General features: G+C 58.6%; 1 protein-coding gene across 3 annotated transcripts in view; it reads right to left on the reverse strand.

The window, feature by feature from the left end:
* ADGRG1 (adhesion G protein-coupled receptor G1) overlaps positions 1-22616 on the reverse strand; it is a 40046-nt gene extending 17430 nt beyond the window's left edge. For 2 of the 3 annotated variants that reach the window (XM_068528135.1, XM_068528133.1), the window contains exon 1: positions 14799-15045. The gene's annotated coding sequence lies outside the window, so the exon portion shown is untranslated. Of the gene's footprint in view, positions 1-14798; positions 15046-22542 lie in introns of those variants that run through there. The other variant, XM_068528134.1, reaches the window with a different exon arrangement.
* Between the last annotated feature and the right edge of the window lie 380 nt (positions 22617-22996).

Below are 22996 nucleotides of genomic sequence, written 5' to 3' on the forward strand. Positions count from 1 at the left end.
AGTCCCCCTACTCAATAGCTGTGTGTCCTTGGGCTAGTTACTCACCCTCTCTGGGCCTCACTCGCATCATCTGTAGATAGGAATAAAAATTGAGACTACTGCAAGGGTCGTTGTGAGAATTAAATGACTTGATACCTGTAGAGGACTTAGAGCAGGGCCATGCACACGGCAGGCGCCATAGGTGTCAGCTAGATATCTCTGTATCCTTCCTGACCAGCTCATGCCTGCCCCTCACTCAACCCCTGGGCCTGTCACAGGTTCCTACTCCTACACCTTCCCTCCCACCCTCCATGTAACCCCCTCGGGGCCCCCACAGCCAGCTCAACTTCCAAAGCACCTTGATGGGAAATTCTTAGAGCATGAAATTTCCTTTCTGGGAAGACTGAAACCCCACCCAGAAAACTTCCCTCCTCACAGCCCAGAACTGACCCTGTCCCCAGAAGCCTCTAAGGGACAGAAGGGCTGAACTGGGGCACCATCTACGTTACCATGAAATCCTCAGAGCCACCCTGTAAGGCTGGTCCTACTGTTTTGCCATTTTACAGATCAGGAAACTGAGACTAGGGAAGGGCCATCTGTTCCAAGATCTCCACCAGTGGAGCCAAGACACAGACCTCAGTCTCACCCTAGAGAACTCCTTGCAGAGCTGGCACTGTCAGTTTCTAGAGATGCATGCCCCCCTGGCTTTGGGAGACCCCCAAAGAAAAGGAGAGAAAAATGGTGGGGCGGGGGTCAGCCAAGACCACAGGCAGTGCAGACAACTCCAGCCTGGGAGAGAGGATTTGGGGGGCCGAGCCCCCTAGTGATGCTCCCATCCCCCAGCTCCCCTTCTGGAGCAGCTGCCCTTGACCTCAGGCCTTCCGTAAACACAGAGAACAAAACAGTCTGGCCCAGCTTGACACAATGGGGGCCACCATCACAGAGTCCCCAAGCATCCAGGCAGAGCAGAGGGGGCCAGGGCTCCTTTAAGCCAAGACTCCCGGCTGCCCATCCCCAGGGCTGGCTGGGCTGGGGAGGAAGGGCCCCGGCTCCAGCGCAGGCCCAGCCCTGCCCATCCTCGTGGTGGGGGAGAGGGCAACAGGCAGGGGATCCGTGGCTCACTTTCTCCCGCCGGGGCCTGAGTCACTTCCTCTGCCATCCGTGTAGAGCCACGAGTCACCACTGGCCCAGTCCAGGCTCCTGGAAAACCCATTTCCTCGGAGGATGGAGGTGGAAGTTGAGTGGACAGGACCTGGGCAGCTCTGGGGTTAACCCTTCCTGGGCAGGCACCTCCCCAGGAAGATGACCTGGACCTGGGCCCCCATACCTTTCCTTCTCCTGCCCGTAACATACACTGTGGACCACAAACTTATCCACCCCCCGGCCAGCCTGTCTCTTTGCCTGCAATGCCTTCCCTAACTCCATGACCCAACTCATCTTTTGAAACTCAGTGAAGACACGCCCTCCCCATGAAGCTTTGCCTAAGTGCCCATCTGCCATCAGAATTAACTTCTGTGTTCTTGGTAGGGCGCAGGGAAGGGGGTCGACCATGACCTACACTCAACCCTATGTGCCCCCCTTTGCCATGAGGAGTTAACATCAGAGGTGCCCAAACCCACCCACGGGTCAGAACCACCCGAGGAAGTTCACTAAAATGCAGACTCACAGGCCCCTGCACACTGAGGGGCAGATGCTACAGGTCTGGGGTGGGGCTCGGGAGTCTGGCTTTAACAGGTGTCCTGTTGATTGACACTCTGCGGGTTTAGAGCCACTGGCTTACAAGGCTGGGGTAACACCAGTAGCCCTGTTTAACAGAGTCAGAGGCGGGTAGGGCCCAGCCCCAGATCACTCAGATGGTAAAAGGCTGGCCCTGGACGGGGTCCAGGGCAGCTTGCCTCCCTGCAGTGCCTCTTCTCAACCTCACTGGTGGTGAGGATGAATCACCACCCTGGCTGGCTCACCCAGCGTTTAGCAGGGTGCCAGGAACCTGGAAGGGGCCTCCCAAAGCACAGCTGGGAGCAGGAGGGCGTGGGTGGGGGAAGGAGCCCCTGCCTGAGTGGGTCTTCAGGTGTGAGACTGGTCTTGCCCTCCTCGGGGGGGGAGGGACAGTAGAGAGAGGACCCAGCTCAGCTTTCCAGCTCCAGCCCCCAACCTCAACTGCTCTCCAGTGGGGGGAGGGGAAGAGGGGGCAAAGCAGAGCTGCCGGCTATGCCCCTCCCCCGAGCCCTGGGCAGAGGGCCTTAGGAAAGAAGGAGTTGGCCAAGAGAGGGATTGGCGAGCGTGAAGTCCTTGAGGGTAGAAGCACGCATGTGAGTGTGGATGTAGGTGTGCATGCACGTGTGCGTGTGTGCACCACATGTGTGGGAGAGTGAGGAGGAACGTTAGGGGAGAGCGGAGGCTCTATAGCAGGTGTTTCCTCCACAGGAGTGGTGTCGGGGGTGGAGAGGACCCTCCACCAGCCGTTTCCAAACTCTTGTAAATGTCAATCTGACTTAGAAACACCACGTACTCAACAGACAAAGGAGGTGCCCCCATCAGACCCGGTGGGCCCCCGGACCATGCCTCACTCCCAGCCCAGCCGCCAGCCTCTCAGCAGTGCCCGTGGCTCCTGGGAGCACAGATGGCGCACATGGAGCCCATCTCTCCTCCTTCTCTTCCTGCTCCGCAAGCCGGGTGACTGAGGCCCCAGCTAGGTGACCACACAGAACTCCCGGCAGGAAGGGTGTTCTGGCCTGGCTGGGGAAAACACAGTGACCTCAGGTTTCAGGAATTTTTCTACAATAAAAGAGAATAAAGATTAAGCTAGCTGCCTGCCCGCAGGGGCTGGCGGATGCCAAGACCTTGCCTGCTCACTGCCGGGATGGGTCCCACATTCTTGCACCAGACCCGCTGGAGGGCTGCCCCGCCCGCGCAGGGCCCACCACCCCACGGCTTCTGGTGCAGCCAACTCCCTGGGCCATGGCTCCCTCTGCGTGCCCAGACAGGCCCTGGCCCTGCGGGGAGACCGGGGAAGGGGAGGAGCGGGGCGCCTGCCCAGGTGAAAGGATGCTGGGCTCTCCCAGAGCGCCAGCTATCCAGAGCCACCCATCTGGTGGCCTGCTTTATCTGGAACTGGAGTGTTTGCTTAAGAGGCCTCAGAGAGGCCAACCTACAGTCACCAGAGATGAGCCTGGGCTTGAGCGTTCCCACCTCCAAAGCTCTGCACACACCAGTCCTCCCTGGGATGCCAGCCTTGTGACACGTCTGTAAAGGTCCCCATACCCTGGGCCTCAGGCCTCCACATCCTCACCCGACTGCCCCCCACACTCCAGCCACACAATGCCTGGCAGAACACCAGATGGTGAGTGGAAATAAACAGAGGTCTGTCTGGTACAGTGAAAAGGGCCCTGGAATCCAAGAAGAAGAGTGAGGGGGATGACAGTTCCCATTCAGCAAGTGCTCACATTGCGCCCGGCACCGTGCAAAGCACTTTTCCCAAATGATCGTTCAATCCTCACCTTACCTCTGTGAAACAAATGCTATTATTGCCCCCACGGTAAAGACAAGGAAACGAAAGTCCAAAGAGGCTAAGTGATATCCAAGATCACAGAGCAAGTAGCCAAGCCAGGATTCAAACTCCAGTCTACCAAATCTCAAAGCCCGTACTTTTAGCCATTGTGGTCTCCGGAGTCCCTTCCTTCCCTTCTCTGGGGCTATCTCCCTGATTTTACCATGACGTAACTTTGCCAAGCATTTCCTAAGAAGCTCTAGTTCCCAAGTTAGAGAAATACTGCAGGCCCTACTTGGTCTTGTGAATTAACACGTCAAAGGCTCTGATAAGTCCTGCAGAAAGAAAATCCACAGAGCTTGGTCAGGCTTAGTTTCCCAGCCCAATGTGACGGTGCATCCTCTTTTGCAGGACACCTGTTACCAACATGAAAAAAAGAGCTCTCAGAAATCTTGACATCACATAGAAAAGAAGCCTGTCAGCATCCCCGCTCCCAGCCTCCAGCCCCCTCCCCTCCCCTCCCCTCCTCTCCGAGCTGTCCCAGAGGCCATTAACTAGCATGAGATGGGCTGCAGGAGCCATTTAGGCTGCGATGTTCCCAAGGGCAACTCATCACCATCTTTGACACTTCCAGGTGAGAGGTCCTGGGGGAGCCTGGGTTATATTCAGCCCCATCCCACCTCCCTTTGGCCGGAAGCACCAGCTCTTGGGGAAAGGGGCACTACCATCCCTGTTTCCAGATTGGCTATTCCATTAAAGTCAGCCACAGTCACCTCAAGCATCTGAGACACTTAGAACGTTGGGACTGAAAGGGAGGGAGGGAGGGAGGGGGAGAGAGAAAAAGAAAGAGAGAGAGAAAGAGGTGATGAGGATGCAAGAGCTTTTAGGAGCTGAGAATCAAAGCCTTTCAGAATCTGAGTGTGGATGGAAAAGACCTAGAACCTCAGGGAAGAGGAGGGATTAGGAAGGGTCCCAGGTCTGGCCCAGTCTGGAGTGGGGCTCAGGCAGCAGGACTTCTCACGAGCAGTCCCGGCACAGTGGCGCCGGCCCTGCCCAGCTCCACGCCCCTGGGGCAGCCTGCAGCCCACAGCCAAGTCTCCCCACAGCCCTCCCCAAGAGGAGCAGCTGAGGCTGGACCCCAGGACCCCAGGGCACTCACCAGTCAGCACCTGCCCAGGGAATGCAGACTCCCAGAGCAGGGGTAGCATAGGGTCCAGGACCAGCTCCGCAGCTAACTGGCCCTGAGACCTCTGGAGCAGCCTGTCCCCTCCCTGGGCCTCAGCTTCTTCCTCTGTCGAGGAGGTGACTATGGTCCCTGTCCCCTGTCTGTCTTCTCCACAGCCCAGGGCCTCAGGATGCTTCCAGGGAAGGGCAGGGCTTACCTCCCAGCTGCCAGCAAGGGGAAAAGAAGATGCTGGCCATCTCCTCTCCTGGCCAGCCTGTCTTCCCTCTCAAACCACAGACGGACCTCAGCTGTATGGCTGCAGTTCCCCTTCCGCATCTATATTCCCGACCTGCCCAAGGCCAGGCTTACAAGGTCAGCCCAGTCACCTCCCTGCTCATTTTGAGGGGGCTGCAGTTCGACTCCCCCGGGCCTGGCAGAATGCCCGCCTTTGGAGCATAGGACCCTTAGCGTTCCCAAGGTCAGCCGCCAGCCCTCCCTTTATTTATCTTCTCTTCTGGGTCCCAGATCCCTGGCTGAGGGGTGGACAGGACACACAGCCAGGTGTCCTCCCCCACGAGGGCAGTGCGCCTGGGCGAGGCTGAGGTTCCAGCTCCCTCCGGGAAAGGTCGGCGGAGGCACAGACCAGGATCCCATCCCAGCCCTCTGAGCACACATCGCTGCCTCACCGGGTCCTCCACTGCTGTTTGCACACGCCCACAGACAGGGCGCTCACCACCTCCAGCCACAAAGCTAGCATTAATGAAGCTCTCTGAAAATGCAAGACTTGATTCTAAGCTCTCTACACAAACGAACACATTTAATCCTTCCCCAAATCTTATGAGACGAGTACCGTTATGCCCATTTAACAAATAAGGAAACAGAGGCCCTAGAAGATCAAGTTACCCGTCGGAGATCACACAGCTCGCGGTGCAGCCTCAGGGCCTGGCTCCAGAACCCATGCTCTTGATTTTGCAGCCCGTTTCCCCTTGACATTACCTGACTGTTAGAAAGGGCTTCTCTTTAAAATTCGTAGTAAAAGATGCTTCCAAAAATGTGTTTCCTCGAGATTAGCTGAACACTTTCCTCTGAGGACCCTGGACCTGGAGCTCTGTCAGGACCCTATCCCAGCCCCACTCCTACACTCTCAGCCACCTGCAGGCCCTGGACCTCCCCTCCCAGCATCCTCAGAGGCTTGTCTTTGACAATGGGGGTACAGCCCGGAGACTGAAATTGAATTTTAGCTGGAGTGTGGCAGAGAGAAGGGGTGTGGGGTGTGAGGCCCTTACCCCCAACCACTTCCTCGTCGTTCTGATCTGCCATCTGCTTCACTGACCAGGTCCCCTCAGAGTAGCATCTCTGACTCTCCCAGGGTCCCTAGTGTCACCCCAGCCCCAACCCCACCTTACCCATCCGCTAAGTTCTCAGTGTTGGGAAGAAGGGAGGGGAGGAAGGGGGATGGAGGGGAAATGGAGGGGAGAGGAGGAGGGAGAAGATGATGATACAGGGGAAGAGAGATGGAGGGGGAGGGGGGTGAACAAGGGAAAGGGGAGAGGGGATAAGAAGTGGGGATTTGGGGAGGAGAGGGGAGCAGGAGCAGGAATGAGAGCAATGGCGGGAGGAGGGGAAGAATCATACCTGGATTCCTCCTTCGTGTCATCAAGTGGATTATAAATACATAAAGAGCATGAATGAGTGGGCCAAGGGCTCGCCTTGTTTGCAGGATGCAGCTCGCTGGGGTGGTGGGCCAGTTTCTCCCCAGTTCAAGAGGCCAGAGGGGCACTTTGAAGCTGAGCCTCCCCAGCCTCGGTCCCCGCCCCCCTCACCAGAGCCTCAAACAAAGCGGGCAGCCTGGGAAGACGGGCTGCAAGTCCCAGCCGCCAACCCGGGAAAAGGGGCGCAGGTGACAGCAGCCCCTGGCAACCGTTGCCCTGGCAACCGTTGGCAGCTGCAGGGACTACGTCACTGCCCAGCTCCAACCCAGCAAAGCGCAGGCCCTGATTTGTCCTGTGCCCAACTCCCCTTACTTGGATGCTGGCCAGGTAGGGAGCTGGCAGGAAGAAAGGCAGAGTTTAGGACACCAGATTATGGGGTACACTGGGGGACACCTGCCTAAGTTTGTCAATATTGACTTTAAAACCAAATCTTTTTAGAACACTAGTGGGGGCTACCCCTGTGATGAAAAATGCCTACTATCAGCTACATTTGCCCCTGAAGGCTGCCAGCTTGTGGCCTTGGCCTTGACCCACACTAGACACCCGTCTAATCTCCACCACTGGCTGCCATGAGCACAGAATGTGCACAATACTTCCCTGGAAGCATCTTAGGGGAGTACCTCCTCCAGGAAGCCTTCCCAGATTGCCACAATCCACCAGGAATCTTCCTTCTGAGTTAGCCCTGGGTCTGGGGGTTCCCCCTGGCTTTCCTCCAGAGCTCCCTGGGGGCCAAGAGTGGGTCCTTTCTGTACCCCAGAGTGAGTACCAGTCTGGGGAGGGAGGAGAACAGAGGCAAAGCTTCTGAAACCCTGCCTATGTGCCAGGCACTACACTGAGCATTTTGGAGATCCATTTCCACCACTCTGCGAGGTTAGCCCTGTTGAAACCATCTTACAGATGCGGAGAGAGAGGCTCAGGGGCATGATGTGACTCGCTCAAGACCACCCAGCTTGTAAGAGCGGTGTATGGAATTCAACTCATGATCTCCTCTGAGACATGAAGACATCAAGACCCAATATCCATCTGATGCTTGACTAATCCCACCTCACATTCAGTGCACATCCAAACTTTATTTGATCACCTCCATTGACAGGGAGCTCACCTCATCTGAAGAGGACACATCCCTTTGATCTCTAAAAAGCCTTTCGTAGCCACTGAGTCAAAGGGAAAAGGACATCAAAGCCATGGGGTGGCCCCTGTGTGCCACACAGGGCCCAGAAGAGAACCAGGGCCGTGGGTGCCCACACTGAGGCCTTCAGCTCCAGACCAGCAGCAGATCAGGAGGTAGGGTGGGGCTGCTCAGGGGCCCAGGGTCTTCAGAGCACTTCCCCAGAATAAGCAGGAATCCCCTTGGCAATCACACTCCAAGGGGCTCTGGGATGGTTTCTGGCCGAGGCCATGGGAAAAGCAGCAGGGGCTGGGGTCCTTGGGCTGGTGTGCCCGTGCACCAACATCACGTCCTCCCCCACCGATGGACCAGAGCCAGGAGGCGGCTATTGTCTCGCTGCCGGCCCAGAGCTGTGTCCTATTCAGGCACTATTTTTGGCCCCCAGAGGAAGAGGAAAAGAAAGCAAAGAAAGGAGTTCCTGTTCTCAGTGGAACCTTTGCCTGGAAAGGATTCCAGGGCCTGCTGGGCCAGAGAAGGCAGTCACTGTTGGATCAAAAGATCCTACACTTAAAAGGAGCTGGCAGGGGGCTGTGGTTCAGGGAAGCCAGAGGGAGGGCACAGATGGGGCACCCCTGGCCTTGTACACACACTTGGCGCTCACTAACTGCAGCGACACGCAGAGAAACAGAGGCACGGGATCCCCGGTTCCACTCATAGTCACTAAGCACTTGTAATAACAATAATTTTTAAAACCTACAATGACGCAGAGCTGCCCAGAACCAAGTCTCTGCCAGAGAGATTGACTATCCTCACCTAACACCCACAATGCTCCTGACCAGCGTGGAGGTCGGGGCCAAAATGATAAGCCTCATAAATCAGATAACTGACGCTCAGGGAGCAGCACGACTGCCAAAAAACAAGCTAGCGACCCCCCTCCACTCCCTCCACCTTACGCCACCCCACGTCTTCCTTGCTTTCACCAACTCCAGCACACGAGCCTTCTTTCTATCCTCAGACACACCTCGGGGCCTTTGCACACGCTTTCTGTTCAACATAGCACATTCTTTCGGGGTTCTTTCCCTGATTGGTTCCTTCTCAGGTCTTAATTCAAATGTCCCCTCTCCTAAGAAGCTCTCCATGTCCACCCAACCAAAATTATCCTCCCCATTCATCACTCTCTTCCATGTCACCTTATCTTATAAACTTTATAGCACTTCACACTGTCTGAAATGACCCTGCAATGTGCTTGCTATCCATTTCTCCATGTTTGCTCTGTCTCATCCATCTTGCTCATCACTCATATCTCCAGTACCTAGTACCACAGTGCCTGGTCCACGGTAGATGCTCAATGACAACTAGTTAATAAATGAATGAGTGAATGAGACAGAGCTGGTACTCTGACTAGGCCAGGCCGGCTCCGAGCCTCTTCCCAATCGGAGCCAGTTCCTGTCGCTCAGGGCAGGGAGATTGCAGCACCGAGCTGTCCCCACGCCCCAGCCTCTGACTGGATTAGGGGCATATACACCCTTGCCAGGTGCTTGGCCAGAGAGGAGCTCCCAAGACTGTGCACAGCCTAAGAGCCAGGCCAGGACCCGAAACTTCACGTCCCATACAGAGCCACCTGGTAAAGGCTCTTAAGAAGTCCTGCAGTGCAGAAGCCTGGACGCACAAGGCTTTCCTAAACCAATGGGACCACAGACATACTTTCGCAGGTGCTGGATTATTTGAGGTCTGAGATCCCATCTGAATCTGTGATCAAAATTTGCATTTTCTCTCTACATGAAGGCAAAGTAACCACCGCCACGCCCCTCAACCACCTGCTCCTGGGGCCCAGGGCTAGAGGCGGCACAGGCATGGGATTTGCTGATGAAGGTGGGTCACATTCCCACTGCTGCAAATGCCAAAGCTTCTGTCTGGACTCCCCGTGGGCTCCCCAAGGTGGAGCAAGGAGGGGAAATGGCACGTGCCTGTGGCCAGGGAGGATCCTGGGGTCTAGGCACCTGGGGGCAGGTGTATCCCAAGAACCAGCCTGCAGAGATTCCTGAGGGAGCCGGGGCAGTGACGGGAACCACACAGAAGCACGAACCACACGATGTGCACCTGGCCTCCTGCAATGCACACAGCCACTCTGTGAGGGGTGGGCATTATTAAGCCCATTTTACAACTGGGAAAACTGAGGCTCAGAGAGAAGCCACTCTCCCAGGTGGCTTCTCCCCGGTGGGGTCACACAGCTGGTAAAACTGGACCCACATCCAGCTCTGTGTACTCCTTTGCCTATGCTGCCCCCATTGTCCCGCATGGCACCCCATCTGCAGTGCTGGAATCTGCAGGACACGGAGAGGAGGTGACAACCTCTCTAGGGAATGACATGAGGCCCAAGAGGATGCGCCATGGGTCCAAGGCATCACAGCCCAGGAGCCAGACCCTCATCCCTAGGCTCATGGGGTCTGCAAGCATCCCCATCCTACCTGGACAACAGTTACTACATCTCCCAACTCTGGTTCCCCAAGCCCAGGTTGGGGGAGCAGAGGCCAGACTCCCGGGTGTGCTGACACCCGGTGCAGGGTCTCCTTCAGGAGACACTGGCTGTCCTTTCCAGTACAAATGGAGATGTGTGCTGCACCAGGGCCCGGCCCAGGTATTGGGACCTGCACATTCTTGGCTGCCAGCCAAGGAGCCGGAGAATAGACTCTGCCCATCTGGTCTGGGGTGTGTGCGTAGCCCCATGAGAGTGCACCAGGCATGGTCATGGACAAAGGATAAGTACAGCTTTGAGGAAATCGCACGAGGATTCCTTCCGGCCCTGCCCACTGCCCGCAGCTCTCGCCAGGCGACGTCACATGCAGGTGTGTGGGAGAGGGAAGTGCCACGACGAGGTCAGGCACACATCTACCAGGCGCAGGCCTATTGGATGAGGGCGAGCAAGGCGCAGCATCGGCTCCCTGATAATTTGGGAGGCGAGCATCCCCCTTCCCAACTCCTCCATCACACCCTCCTGCCTCATGCCTTCCACTCTAACCACCGGCCTTTCAGGGCACTGGAGCGGGACTGGAGGCCGGACAGAGAGGCCCCCACCCCCAGGCCATCTTCCTCTAATGCAGAGGCCTGTTCCCTGGTGCCTGGAAGCCCTGCCAGCTCCTCCAGGGCTCAGCTTTTATCTCGGCCTGCCTGGAATTGCCAAGTGCACCACAAACCGCCTGAGCCTGAGCCAGCGCCAGCCCAACTCCCACCACCCTGGCCTCCCCACCAAAGCACAAGTCAGGCTGCAGGCGGGGGTGGCAGAGTCCTGCTGATGCCCAGGTGGCTCCAGTTCTCTTAGGGCGGGGAGGCAGGAAGAAGTGCCCCCAAGTTATTACACATTATCTCTAGGCCTCAGTGCACCCATTTGCCCAAGGGGGAGATCATAATAGTAAAGGCTAACATATGGGCCACGTGCTGTTGTAAACACTTTACTGCATGAACACCTTGATGCTCAAAACAGCCCCCTGAAGTAGACACTATTTTATCCACTTTTTCCAGATGAGGAAAATGAGGCAGACGCCCAAGTTCACACAACCCGAGAGGAACAAAATTCTCCCCAGACAAGCAGCCTTGCTATCCCTGTGGGTCCTGTCGCCCCAGAAGAGCATGGGCTTAGCAGCAGCAGGGATGGGGTTCAAGACAAGGGCACATGTCCTCGGGCCCCCAGCACAGACTCTGGCCTGGCTGAGGAGCCCCCTCGCCAATGAGGGGGACGGGAGAGCACAGTGAAAACAGCCCAGACTCTGGAGATAAGAGGTCACTCCTGGGTAAGCCTCCTGTGCCTCAGTGTCCTCATCTCTAAAATGGGCACATCAGGAGCTTGTGCCTGGCAGGAATAAATGTGTGTGCAGGGGCTTCCCTGGCGGTCCAGTAGTTAATGACTCCATGCTTCCAATGCAGGGGGCCTGGGTTCGATCCCTGGTCAGGGAACCAAGGTCCCACAGGTCACATGGCATGGCCAAAAACAAAACAAAAAAACAAAAACATGTGTGCAAAGTGCTGAGCCTAGGGCCCGGCAGAGTCTGAGGGCAGGGAGGGTCCAGGACTGTTCTAGCCCAGCCGAGCCACCCGGGAACCAGGGAGACCCGGGGGCTTGAGGGGCCTGCAGGGGGTGTCTCAACCCACTGGTGCCAGCGCAGGCACCGGGCAGGGATCAGAAAATGTATGTTCCAAGCTCTCCCCTTCAGCAGCCCTGTCCTGACTCCCAAATCTGCAGGGTTCCCCATGGGTCTCAAGGAACTCCTGATGGGGAGTGAGGACCAGACTGGTGGAGGGCAAGCCTGGGAGGCTGGGGCCCAGCCAGGACCCCACCCCACCCTGTTTGAGAGGTCCCTCTGTGCCAGCCCCGCCCTGCCCCCACTTGCCATCTGCCTGGTCCCCGGGGTCCTGGTCCCCCCAGCTGCTGCGTTTGCTCACGTGATGCCCCATCTGCTGTGAGTCAGAAGACAGATCCACAGGGCCACCTCGGGTTGGGGCTGGGGGTGCTGAGCCCGCTCTGGTTCTGGGTGGGCTGGCAGCACTGAGGTTTGGGCTGTGTTGTCACATTTCCCCCACCACCCTCACCAGCCCTGCCCCCGACTCTTCACTGCACCCCTGAAAGGGGCGCAGTCCCACCACCCATCACCCACACGCAGCTCTTGCGGAGGATGAAGTGACCTGGGGCCCGGCTCAGCTACAGCACCGTCCATGTGGCCCCCTTCATGGCTGTCCCTGCCCTGCCCCTCCCAAATTTGTCATGCCGGGCCCCGCTGGGAAGGCCACCCCCACTACACAGAGACCCGGCCACAGCTCCGCCGCCTCTTTTACCTGCCCTTCTCCTGGGCTGGGCGACCACCTCCCCTCTCTGTCCCCACAGCCATGAAGCTGCCCTCCAAGTAGAAGCCCCGGGCCTGGGGCAACCAGGTCAGCCCTGCATCACAACAATGCCCTCCTTATCCAGCTGGGCTGGCACCCTGGGCGCCCAGACCCCACCTGGCACCCACCTGGCCTGGCTGCAGTACCGCCCAGGTCTTCCCGCCATCCCTTCCCCTGAGAGCAGATTGGGACCTGCCAGCCTGGCACTCCAGGTCCCCAAAATGACCCATGCCAGGTCTCCAGTGCCATCGCCTGCTCCACTCCCCCCAGTTCTCATCATTCCCAAACCTTTTCCCATGCAGTTTCCTCTGCCAGGAACGCCGCCCCCCTCTTCCCTCCAATCCCCATACGTGTACATCAAACCCTCCTCCCCCTCCCCACCAGCATCCAAGGCCAGACTCTGTGCCCTCTGCAGAGCCTCCGGGTCCTCCCAGGTCAGGAAGTTCTCTCCTCCTCCACCAGCAAGCTTATCTGACTCGTCAGCCTCAGATCCTGCCTTGTTTGTTTGTGTCCCTGGCAAGATGAGGGTGTCCCAGCCAGGCTGACCAGGTCCTGCCCAGTGGCCCAGGGCACCAAAGCCAGCACAACAGTGCAGCCTGCCTAGCACAGCCTCCGCCTCCCACACCACACTTGGAGAGGTGTCCTTCACGACCCTGACGCTCTCGGAGCCAAGACCGGGACCAAGGGAGGCTGGGCAGCTATTAACCCACCCCACATGCCCACTTAGCAACTGGGCAAACTGAGGCCCAGAGAGAGAGGCAAGGCAAGGCGGCCACGGTGACGCTATGACCAAGGTGGGGCTGCGTCTCAGGTCCCTAGAGTCCCTGCAGTAAAGGGGCTCAGATCTGGTCCCAAGAGCTAGTCCTGCCCTGGATATTGGCAGGGAAGACCTCACGGGACCCCTGGCCTGGGCTCTGGGGAACCAACTCAGCAGCTGGTGGCTCTCAGTGACCCGAGACGCTTCTCCCCACTCAGCCTCCAATCGAGAGGAATCAACCCTCTGCCCTCAGGGTGTCTGCAGCAAGGGGGCAGGGGCTTGGCTCTGGACCACCCACACCCCATTTGTCTCTTTCGCTGCTGTGTCCCCCCTCCCTAGAACAGTACCAGGCACACAGTAGGTGCTCAATAATTGTTTATATGAATAACTTCTGGGACTTCCCTGGTAGCACAGTAGTTAAGAATCCGCTTGCCAATGCAGGGGACACGGGTTCAATCCCTGGTCCGGGAAGATCCCACATGCCGCGGAGCAACTAAGCCCGCAAGCCACAACTACTGAGCCCACATGCCACAACTACTGAAGCCTGCGCACCTAGAGCCCGTGCTCCGCAACAAGAGAAGCCACCGCAATGAGAAGCCCGCGCACCGCAACGAAGAGTAGCCCCCGCTCGCCACAACTAGAGAAAGCCCGCGCACAGCAACGAAGACCCAATGCAGCCAAAAATAAATAAATAAAATAAATAAATTTATTTTAAAAAAATAATAACTTCTTGGGCCCTCTAGAGCCACAAAGGCTATTCCTCCCCACCCCACCTAGCCCAGGCCAGAGCTGCTCCAGGCAGCATGGGAGCGGGGCAGGTGGGCAGGTGAGAGGGTCCTGCCTTAACTCACGCACCCCCCCCACTGCCTCAGTAAAATGAACACCAGCCCCTTCCCATGGGGCCATGAGAGACGCCCAACTCGTTACCACAGGAAGGAGGCTGGTTGGGGAGGCGGGGAGGAGAGGAACCAGCAGTTCCCAGGTGGGGAAACCCTATCAGCACCGGGCAGACGGGGGCCTGCGGTCTGGCGGTTAGCAAGTAGGGAGCGCTCCAGCCCTCAGCCGCTGCTTCCCCATCTACTGCTGCTGGTTTCCTGGACGTTCTCTCTCATCCCAGGTCCCCCATGTTCAGACTCCACTGCCAAGACCATCTCCTCCTAAAGGTGGCCTGGGCCATGAAGAGCCAGACTGCCCCTGTTTCACTGTGGGGCCCCAGACGCAGCACCCGGGCAGCTGAAGGCAAGGCTGCCCTCAAGTGCCCACGCCCAGCCCCCTGCAGCATCCTTTCCTCCCCGAGGCTGGAGGCTGGCTTTCCATCCCCAGACTTGTTCTGTGACCTTAGGTAAGCCCCCTGTCCTCTCACAACCTTGGTTCTCCCATCTGTACAGTGGGGGCAGGAGAGCACAGTATCTCACCACCCACAGAGCAGACCCAGCTTGCAGGGCCCAGTGACTCTATCAGTTTGAGCCTCAGTTTCCCCAGCTAACAAATGGCTAGTGGCTCTGGGAGGTTCCATCCTCTCAGGCCCGTCCCCTTCCCAGGCGTCTCCCTGTCCATCCACCCCCAACTCTAGAGACCCCGCACAGCACTGCTCCTGTGGGCTAGCTCCCACCCAGATACCAAGACTTCAGCGCCCCGGTCCACCGCCACCCCACCCTCTGCTGCACTCACTCCCATCCCTCCTCGCTCCTGCCGTCATGCCCTTGATCTGGTACCTGGTGACGGGTAGAAGGTCCTGCGTGAGGCCGGGCAGCTGAACCGCCTTTCAAGATCCCCCTCTGAGGCTTAACCTGCCAGCTGTGGTCCTGTTTCTGAGAGAGCCGGTGAGTGCGGCGGCTCCCAGCCCCTCTCCTGAGGCCGGGCAAGGCAGGCAGCCAGTGTGGAGCCCGGAGAAGCGCCGGGTTGTGTTTTTGGGTGGGGGGACACCCTCCTCCTGCCCCAACTGGGCTCCTCCCTCCTCCCAGCTCGGCTGGGGATGACGGGACCATACGTGAGTCACAGATTTCTCAGAGGGAGGCTGAGAGGGGGCAGGGCTGAGAGAGCCGAGGCGGGGACACTGGGGGATGCCCATGACTCAGCTCTGGGCAAGGGGGCACTTCAGCCTCACCCGCCCCCGATCCAGGCAGACAGGTGCCAGGCTTCATGGACGGATGCTGGTCGGAGATAAGTCTTCCTCCTCGCCCTCCATCTGTTACTTCCCCAGGGCTGTTCTCCACAGAGTTCCCGCCAAGAGGCCAGGGTTGCTATGGCAACAGGCCACCCCGATGCTGGCGCCCCCCTCCTCCGACCCCGCACCCAGGCCCGGCAACAACTGCCCTTTCCTGAAAGAAAGTCCAGCCTCCTTGGCAGCAGGCAGGAGCCGGCGCTGACCGGCAGGGCGGAAGGCACGCTGGGGAAGGGGGATGTCAAGCAGCCTGGCATGCGGCCAGCCAGGCCACACACAACCGGCCACCTGACCTCAACTCCTCCCTGAGCCTCAGTTAGCCCCCCAGCAAAGGGATCCACCTCAGTGCTCCCCCAAGCACTCACAGTTTCAACACTCCAAGACTCAAGATCTGGATTCTGAGACCCCAGGGGCTTCTGGAAATGGCCTCCCAGTCCATCTGCTGGGCCAAAGGGGAAACTGAGGCCCAGGTGAGGAACCATTCCTGGTGGTTCCAAAAGCTCAAAGAGAGAAATTTGGAAATGGGCCGACGCCCCCATTCCCTTTCTGGTCACTGGCCTCTGTCAGCATTTCCCTCCCACTGCTAAGGTTCATGGCCACCCTGGGAGTCAGGAAGCTTCGGATGGCTCAGGGCGCCCCACCCCCACCCTCCGCGGAGTGGGGATCCCCGTCTCCCCTCATCCCTCCAACGTGAACAGATGATTCCCAAGTCACAGATGCTGGAAGGATTTCACGACCTAATGAGGACAAGTGATGACAGCAACAATAACAAGAGTAATAATAATAATAATGATTACATTTACTGACCATTTACTACATTCCAGACTCTTCCCTGGCACTGTCGCCACGGTGCCACAGGAAAACGTGTTGCTCAGATCAGCGCCTGACACTTGATGAGCCCTCAGTCAATATTCATGGTGAATGTGGTGATGCAGAAGGAAGAGATATGAAGCCCAGAGAAGGGAATTAACTTGCCCAAGATCACACAGCTGGGAAGTGGCAGAGATGGGATGGGAGCCCAGGCGGTCTGGCTCCACAGCCAGCTGTCCTAACCACTCATGAATTTAGCCTCCCCAGGGGGACCAAGAAACAAGGGAGCAGAAAAATGATGGGGTGGAAAGGATCCAGGAAAGGATGGGGAGTCCCCTACATGCATGTCTTTGGGCAAGTCACCACCTCTAAGGTTCAGTTTCCCCAAGGTCTGTCCTTCAGGGCTGGGCCAGCTGGTCACTGGGGCAGCCTCAGCTGTTCCCCGGGGTCCAGGCCAGCCAGACAGCAGTCACCCACCCATACACACACACACATGCCACAGAGGGTGCTGGCCTCCAGGGCACAGATGGAGGGTCAGTGGCGCCACTTTGCGGTTGGCACGGGCTTGCTGAGCTGGATGTCCAAGCAAGGGATGCAGAAGCCTGGAGCCAGCTGCCACTCTGGCCACCCAGGAGAGGCCTATGAGGTGGCCCGGCCAGGGCAGGAGTTGCTTGCCAAGCTCTGCCTGCCCTCTCACCATCAGGCTGCTCAGAGACCTGCTGTGTGCTGGGCACTGTGCTAGGCTCCAGGGGGTGGGAGACAACCCTGGCTCACGTGGTGGTGACACCAGACAGTCAGTTATCAGCACCGTAGAGCCCCAGAGGGCTCTGAGAGTCAGAGAAGAGAAACCAAATAAGTTATTATTAATTACAACACCACCTCTTATTAGCATCAATACGTCCATGGGACTGATAACAGGGGCTGTGTCCATAGGGTTCACTGTGTAAGACCTCTGCTCTCCGTGGGTCCTTCTCACTGTATCCTCCCAACCCTGTAGGCTGGTCCCACTGGTATGTCAGAGACACAGCTGGTCTGTGGCTGGGCCTCCAGACCTGTGGGCTCTAACCAAGCACCTACCAGTTGCCAGGCCCCTGCTAGGTTCATCACATTCATCGTCTCTTCTGCCTCTCATGACAGCTGCTATCCTGCTCCACGGAAGAGGACGGAGGCCCAGAGTGGGCGAGGACCTTGCCCTCACCTTTCAGGGTCAGAGCCAGGGTTTGAATCAGCCTTGTCGGCCCTTGAGCCCCAGCTGGGTCTAAAAGAAGTGGTTTCAGTGAACAGAGAATAGCTGGAAGGACATTCTGGGTAGAGGGAACAGCATCAACTGAGGGGGAGAGGTGGGACATGGGAGACATCCTTGGAAGGAAGTAGGATCTAATTAGGGGGGTAAGGGCAGATGGGATTCTGAAAGCATGGAGTTTGCCTTTGATGGTATTTCGTCAAAGGTGCTGAGAAGCACTCAGAATGATCCGCAGACCTACAGCGTGACCAGAGAAGTTGTTAGAAATCCAGCATCTCAGGTGTGTCCCAGACCTGTTGAATCAGAATATGTATTTGAACAAGACCCCAGGTGCTTCCAGCATTTGTTTTTTGGTTTTTGCCACATCGTGTGGCATGTGGGATCTTAGTTCCCCAACCAGGGATCGAACCAGTGCCCCCTGCAGTGGAAGCACAGACCACTGGACTGCCAGGGAAGTCCCCCAGCATTTGTAAAGCAGGAGAAACTTTGGTCTACTCTAGGGGCTGTACCAGCAATGATGGGATGGGATGTGGAGGGGAGGCCAGGGCCCAGCGGGGGCACTGGAGAAGATGGAGGTGGGTGGGAGGCTAGGGGGGGAGACTTTGGTCCAAGAAACCAGAAGCAGGGCTAGGACCTCTTCTCACATGTGAGAGGGGATAAGATATCAGAAACTGCCCTCAAGTATGTGGGGGCATGGGACGGGGTACAGATCTGGGAGACAGGCACAGCGGAATGGGGGTACCCTTGTGACATATTGGGGAATCCTCCAAAAGGCAACTGGAAACACATCGCTAGGACTCAGGGGTGAAGGGCTGGGGTCCCCCAAGCCCAGGGAAGGTCATAAACATTACTGGCTGGTGATGGTGGCCAGAGATGGGGTGGAGAGTGCAGAAAGTTGCAGAAAGGCCTTCATTTGAAGGATTGGAGGAGAGGGGGTAATGCTACCACCTGGAGGTTGGTTCAGACTCTGGGCTCAGGCCAACGGGCTTCTCCTCCCGCCTCTGCCAGCCGGGGTGACTCAGGCAGCATCTCTCTAGCCATCCGCTGTCTCACTGTCAAGTGGGGATAATAACAGCACCACCAATAGTAAAAATGAGGCCACGTACGTAAAGCTCATGGCCTAGCCCTGGCACAAATTCATGCTCTGATGTATTGTGAGGGCTTTGCTGTTCAGAGCAGCCTGAGAAGGAGACAGAGATGGGGCTGCCAGGGAGGTGGGAGGACGTGTGTTCCCCAGGACAGGAGGGAGGACGGGACATCCGTGGTGGCCACTGTGACAGAGGCTTGGGCAAGCGGGAGGACACAGCAGGGCTTCTTCCTGGAGGCCTCACCCTTTTCCATCTCTAACTCTCCAGCCTAGGCAGGCTTGCAACCAGTGAAGAGCTGTGCCCACCTGCAGGAAGAGTCATGGGCAACCACTGCCTGTGTGTAGGTGGGTTTTCACTGGACAAGAGCTGTTCGAGTTCAGGCTTCTCCCCTTGCAAGCTGAGTGGCCTTGTAAAGCACTGAGCACCACGCCTGGCACACAGTAGGTGCTCGACAAATGTTGGCCAATGTCATGATTATCATCAAGTCAACACAAATGCCAAGGGCCAAGCACTCCACCATTGGCAAAGCCCTTTCATGGCCAGTGTCTCCTCTACAAACTGTGATGATTGTTCCCGCTTAACAGAGATGGAAACCGAGGTTCAAGAGAAAACTTTCCCAAAGCCTCACAGTACATCAGCAGCAGAGTCAGGATTCGAACCCTTGTCTTGTGACCCAGACTACGTGCTTTGTGGCCAATGCTCCCAGCAACCGCCCGGTACATTCCCGTGGGAAAGCCTCCTGGCCGCAGGCGCGGGGGCAGCCGCAGTCCCATGATAACACCATCACAGCCATCCCAGGGCCCAGGGGGATGGCAATGCCCATGTGACTCAGCTGCCCTCACAAAGGGAACTGTGTGCCCAGTGCCTCAGGCCTGCCGCCCTTACCCACCACCCATCCCCCAGCTGCAGAAGGAGCAGGGAGCCTGACATATCCAAGACGCAGGGAGAACTAGAGGCACCTCAGCCAACTGCCCAAGTCTAATGGAGATTCAAGCCCAGGCTTGGGGTGCAGGAGGCTGGTGCCAGCCCCGGTGATGGAATGAAGGGCCAGGCAAGCAGAAGGGCAAAGACCGCCCAGGTCCCAGCCGGTTTTCTGAGGCCTTATTTGGAGCTCCAAGGACAGACTCAACCCCATTGGCTCTCTCGGGGGTGGAGCCCAGGCAGGTGCCCCCACCCACGTTTACCTGCATCAAGTTTCAAAAGCACTGGGGCTTGTGGTCTGGGCTCCTGTCCCCAGCACTGACCTCTCTCCACCCCTTCCCCCTGAAGGCTTCAGACTCAGAGCCCATGCACCACTGTTGAGCTCTTACTGTGTACCATGCAAGTGACTTGCATTTTCTCCCATGATCCTGCCCAGGAGGCCTTGCCCCTTTTGCTGAAGGAAGAGATAGGCTCAGAGGGGGAGGGCGCCCAACCCAAGGTCACACAGGATCTGACTTCAAGGCTTCCTTCCTCCCCCAATACCCTCTTCCTGGTTCCAGTGGATTCTTGACCACATGCCTACAAGAAGTGTCCTTGGACCTGCCCCAGACAGGCAGGCAGACAGACAGACATCCCCCAACCGCCACGGTCACCCTGTTCCTGCCCAGGAACATTATGCAGGGCCTTAGACAAAGTTCAGGTTGGCTGGGTCTCCAAGGGCCACCTCTGCTGACCTTTCCGGGAGGCGGGCATGGCTGGGTGCCCAGCTACCCAAGATAGAAGGTAGACAGGGCGGCCGCCTGGTCTTCCTAGGCATGACGGAATGTCTGACCTCAGCCCAGCCCCTCAAGTACACTTGGCAGGAAGGTTGAATCCAGCCAGAACAGGCCAGACTCCTGCCTCCCAGCCTCCAGAAGCCCCTGATCCCAGGGCAAGGGCAGGCCCACCAACGACAGGCCACAAGCCCTCTCCACAACCCCACTCCCATGCCACCAGCCTGGACCACCCTTACTGCGGGAAGCAGGCACAGAGCCGGGTACCCAGAGGCCTGCGTTCCTCAGGTGAGACCCTAACCATCTGTAAACATCGGGCGCCCCTTTGCAGCCCAGGGGATTGGAGCCCGTGGGCTGGGTGGTGCTTCACCACTCGGTCACTGGAGCTAAAAGTGCAGCTCTTCCTTGGGGTGTGACATCTGGGAGAACCACTCTTCCCAAGGGGACCCCTGGGGCTCTGCTCAGAGGCAGGTTTGCCTGGGGGAGACCCGGCGACTGGGAGGCTCCAAACTGCCCCTCACCGCCCCGACCCCCCAGATTCCTCCCAGCATTGCCCCCAAAGTCCTCCAAACAGCACAGCCTGGGACCTGGCATCAAACTGCCCAGATCTGAGCTTCTGAGCCTCAGTGTCCAAGGGTGTAAAATGGGGCCGCGCAGGTTTGTCTGCAGCCAGGGCCTCCGGGTAGCGCAGTAACAGGTGCTGTCATTATCCCAGGCTCTCTTTTCAATGCAGATTCCCCCCGTGGGAGGAGCAGAAGAGACTTCTAACTCCTCCATAGGTGCCTCCCTTCCTGAACATGAGGGCCCAGACGGGCCATCCCAGCTGCCATCGACGTCTCCGTGGTTGTGTCCCTTCTGTCAGTGCCCCCAACCCCAGCCCTGGCCCGTGAGGTTTGGTTGGCAGCTGCTCAGATGCCCAAGACTTGGGCCAGGTGGCTCTGGTCAGGGGTGAGGCACCGCCACGCACATGCCAAGGGAGGCAAATGAGGCCCAGAGAAGTTGAGCGACTACCCACCAGGTGGCACAGCAGTGGGCAAAGATGGCAGGTCTTGTTTTGTCTTGGGGTGAAAATGTGCCATCTCGCTTGAATGCCACAGGCTTCCCAGGGCCCAGGCTCTCGACTCTGACATCCCCATGTGTCCCACTGCCACTCCCGCCCCCCCTTACCCACAAACACATTCATTGGCGCCCGCCACAGGAGACACACCTAGGAGTCATAAAGAGGGTGCCTCGGTGTCCTCACCTGGCAACCGGGGCGGCCATCACTTCTCTTTTGGTGAAATAAAGAGTCGTGTGTACTTTGTGGAAAGGCCAGCCTCGCCCCCAGAGACACCGCCATCGCCTCTCAGAAGCACTGCTTCCCGCCTGTGCATCTGGCCCGGCAGCCAGGGAGCCCCCCCAGGGTCTCCCCATAAGTGCTGGGGCGCAGATGGCTCAGGAGGCGTAATGGGGCAAGGATGACAGACACTCATTAGCAGCGGAGGCCTAATCAACAGAGGGAACACGGGGGGCCCATTTTGCTACCGCAATGCCCCAGGGAGCCAGGTGGGTAGGGGCAGAGCTGGCCGGGCGCCAGGCCCCCCCCCTCCCCCCCCACCCAGCCACCCACCTCTGTCTGCTGCCGTGTGCAGCCAGGAGCCTGGGTGTGTGGGGGCGGAGGTGCGGCTGGAAGGCTGCCGCTCCCGTCTTTGTTTTCAGACCTCTGCCCCCGCCACCTCCGTCCAGGTAGATAAGGAACCAGCCCAGAGACCGCAGGCCTGGCTGAAGTTCCCACAGCAGGCACCGGCAGGGCCGGCCCTTTCCTCAGGATGGCTGCCCTCACCCTGGTGTGTCCTGGGCCGCCACCTAGGAGTCGCCTGGCCCGGGGCAGCAAGCGGCCATTTGGGGAACCGCTTGCCTTTCGCCTCTGGCCTCTGGCCTCTGGCAGCCGAGGCCCGGAGGGCCGCGCTGCGGGCTGAGGGAGCTGCGGAGAGGCGGAGGGACCCCGTGCTGGCCAGAGGGGCAGGTACACCCCCAGGCCTGGGCCCTGTTCCCTCTCACCTGGGGAGGCCGCCCTCCTGCTCCTTGTCAAAAGTCAAACGACCTGGGCCACCAGCTCCCAAACCGCTTTCCCGTGGGACCCCCGGTGGAAACAGGCTCTGGGCGCTGGGGGCGTGCCTCCCGCCTCCCCGTCCAAGCACCCAGGTCTGCAGCCTCCCCCTCAGCCCGCTCCCACCCTGCCCCCTTCCCTGTGCCACGACGACCACCACGTCAGCACGGCCGGCCCACACTCAGAGCGCCAAGGGATGACCCCGCGACAGCCAGGGCCTCCACATCTGCGCGGAGCCTGAGCCCTTGCCGGCCCCACGCATGCCCTCAGGCGCGGAGCGAGACCTGGGGGTCGGCCAAGGTCAAGCGAGCCAGGCTGGGAGTCACACACCCCCATCCTCTTCCTCCCCGGCCCGAACAGCAGCTTCTTACCTTCGGTCCCGGCAGGCCCCGGCCGGACTCTGCCTGTGCTGCCTGCCCCGCTTCCACCTCCTCCCGGGGCTCACAGGTACCTGAGCTCGTCTGGGCCGGCGGCCCCAGGTGTGGCTCCGCCTGCCCGTGTTGCCCGATTTCCGGTGGCCTCACAGCTCCCGCCTCCCTCTCTCATTCCTGCGTTTCCCTGCGGGAGCGGACCTGGCCCCTTGGGTGCTGCATGCCCCAAACCCTCACTCACCTCAGCCCTTAATGGGCTTTCGGCACCCCTACCCAGGGACCCCTGGGCTGCTGGCCCACCGTGGCCCCCGAAGGGCTCTGAGTGCCCCCCTCCCCAGGGCTGGTGGGCGTGGCTGTCCCCACTGCCATATGCTATACCAACTCTGCGAGCTCCCACCTGCCTCCTCTGAGCTCAGGCCCCACCTGAAGCCTGGGCCCAGACTCACCTGCCTGC

The sequence above is a fragment of the Eschrichtius robustus genome, chromosome 19, assembly GCF_028021215.1.
Source record: "Eschrichtius robustus isolate mEscRob2 chromosome 19, mEscRob2.pri, whole genome shotgun sequence".
NCBI lineage: Eukaryota > Metazoa > Chordata > Mammalia > Artiodactyla > Eschrichtiidae > Eschrichtius > Eschrichtius robustus.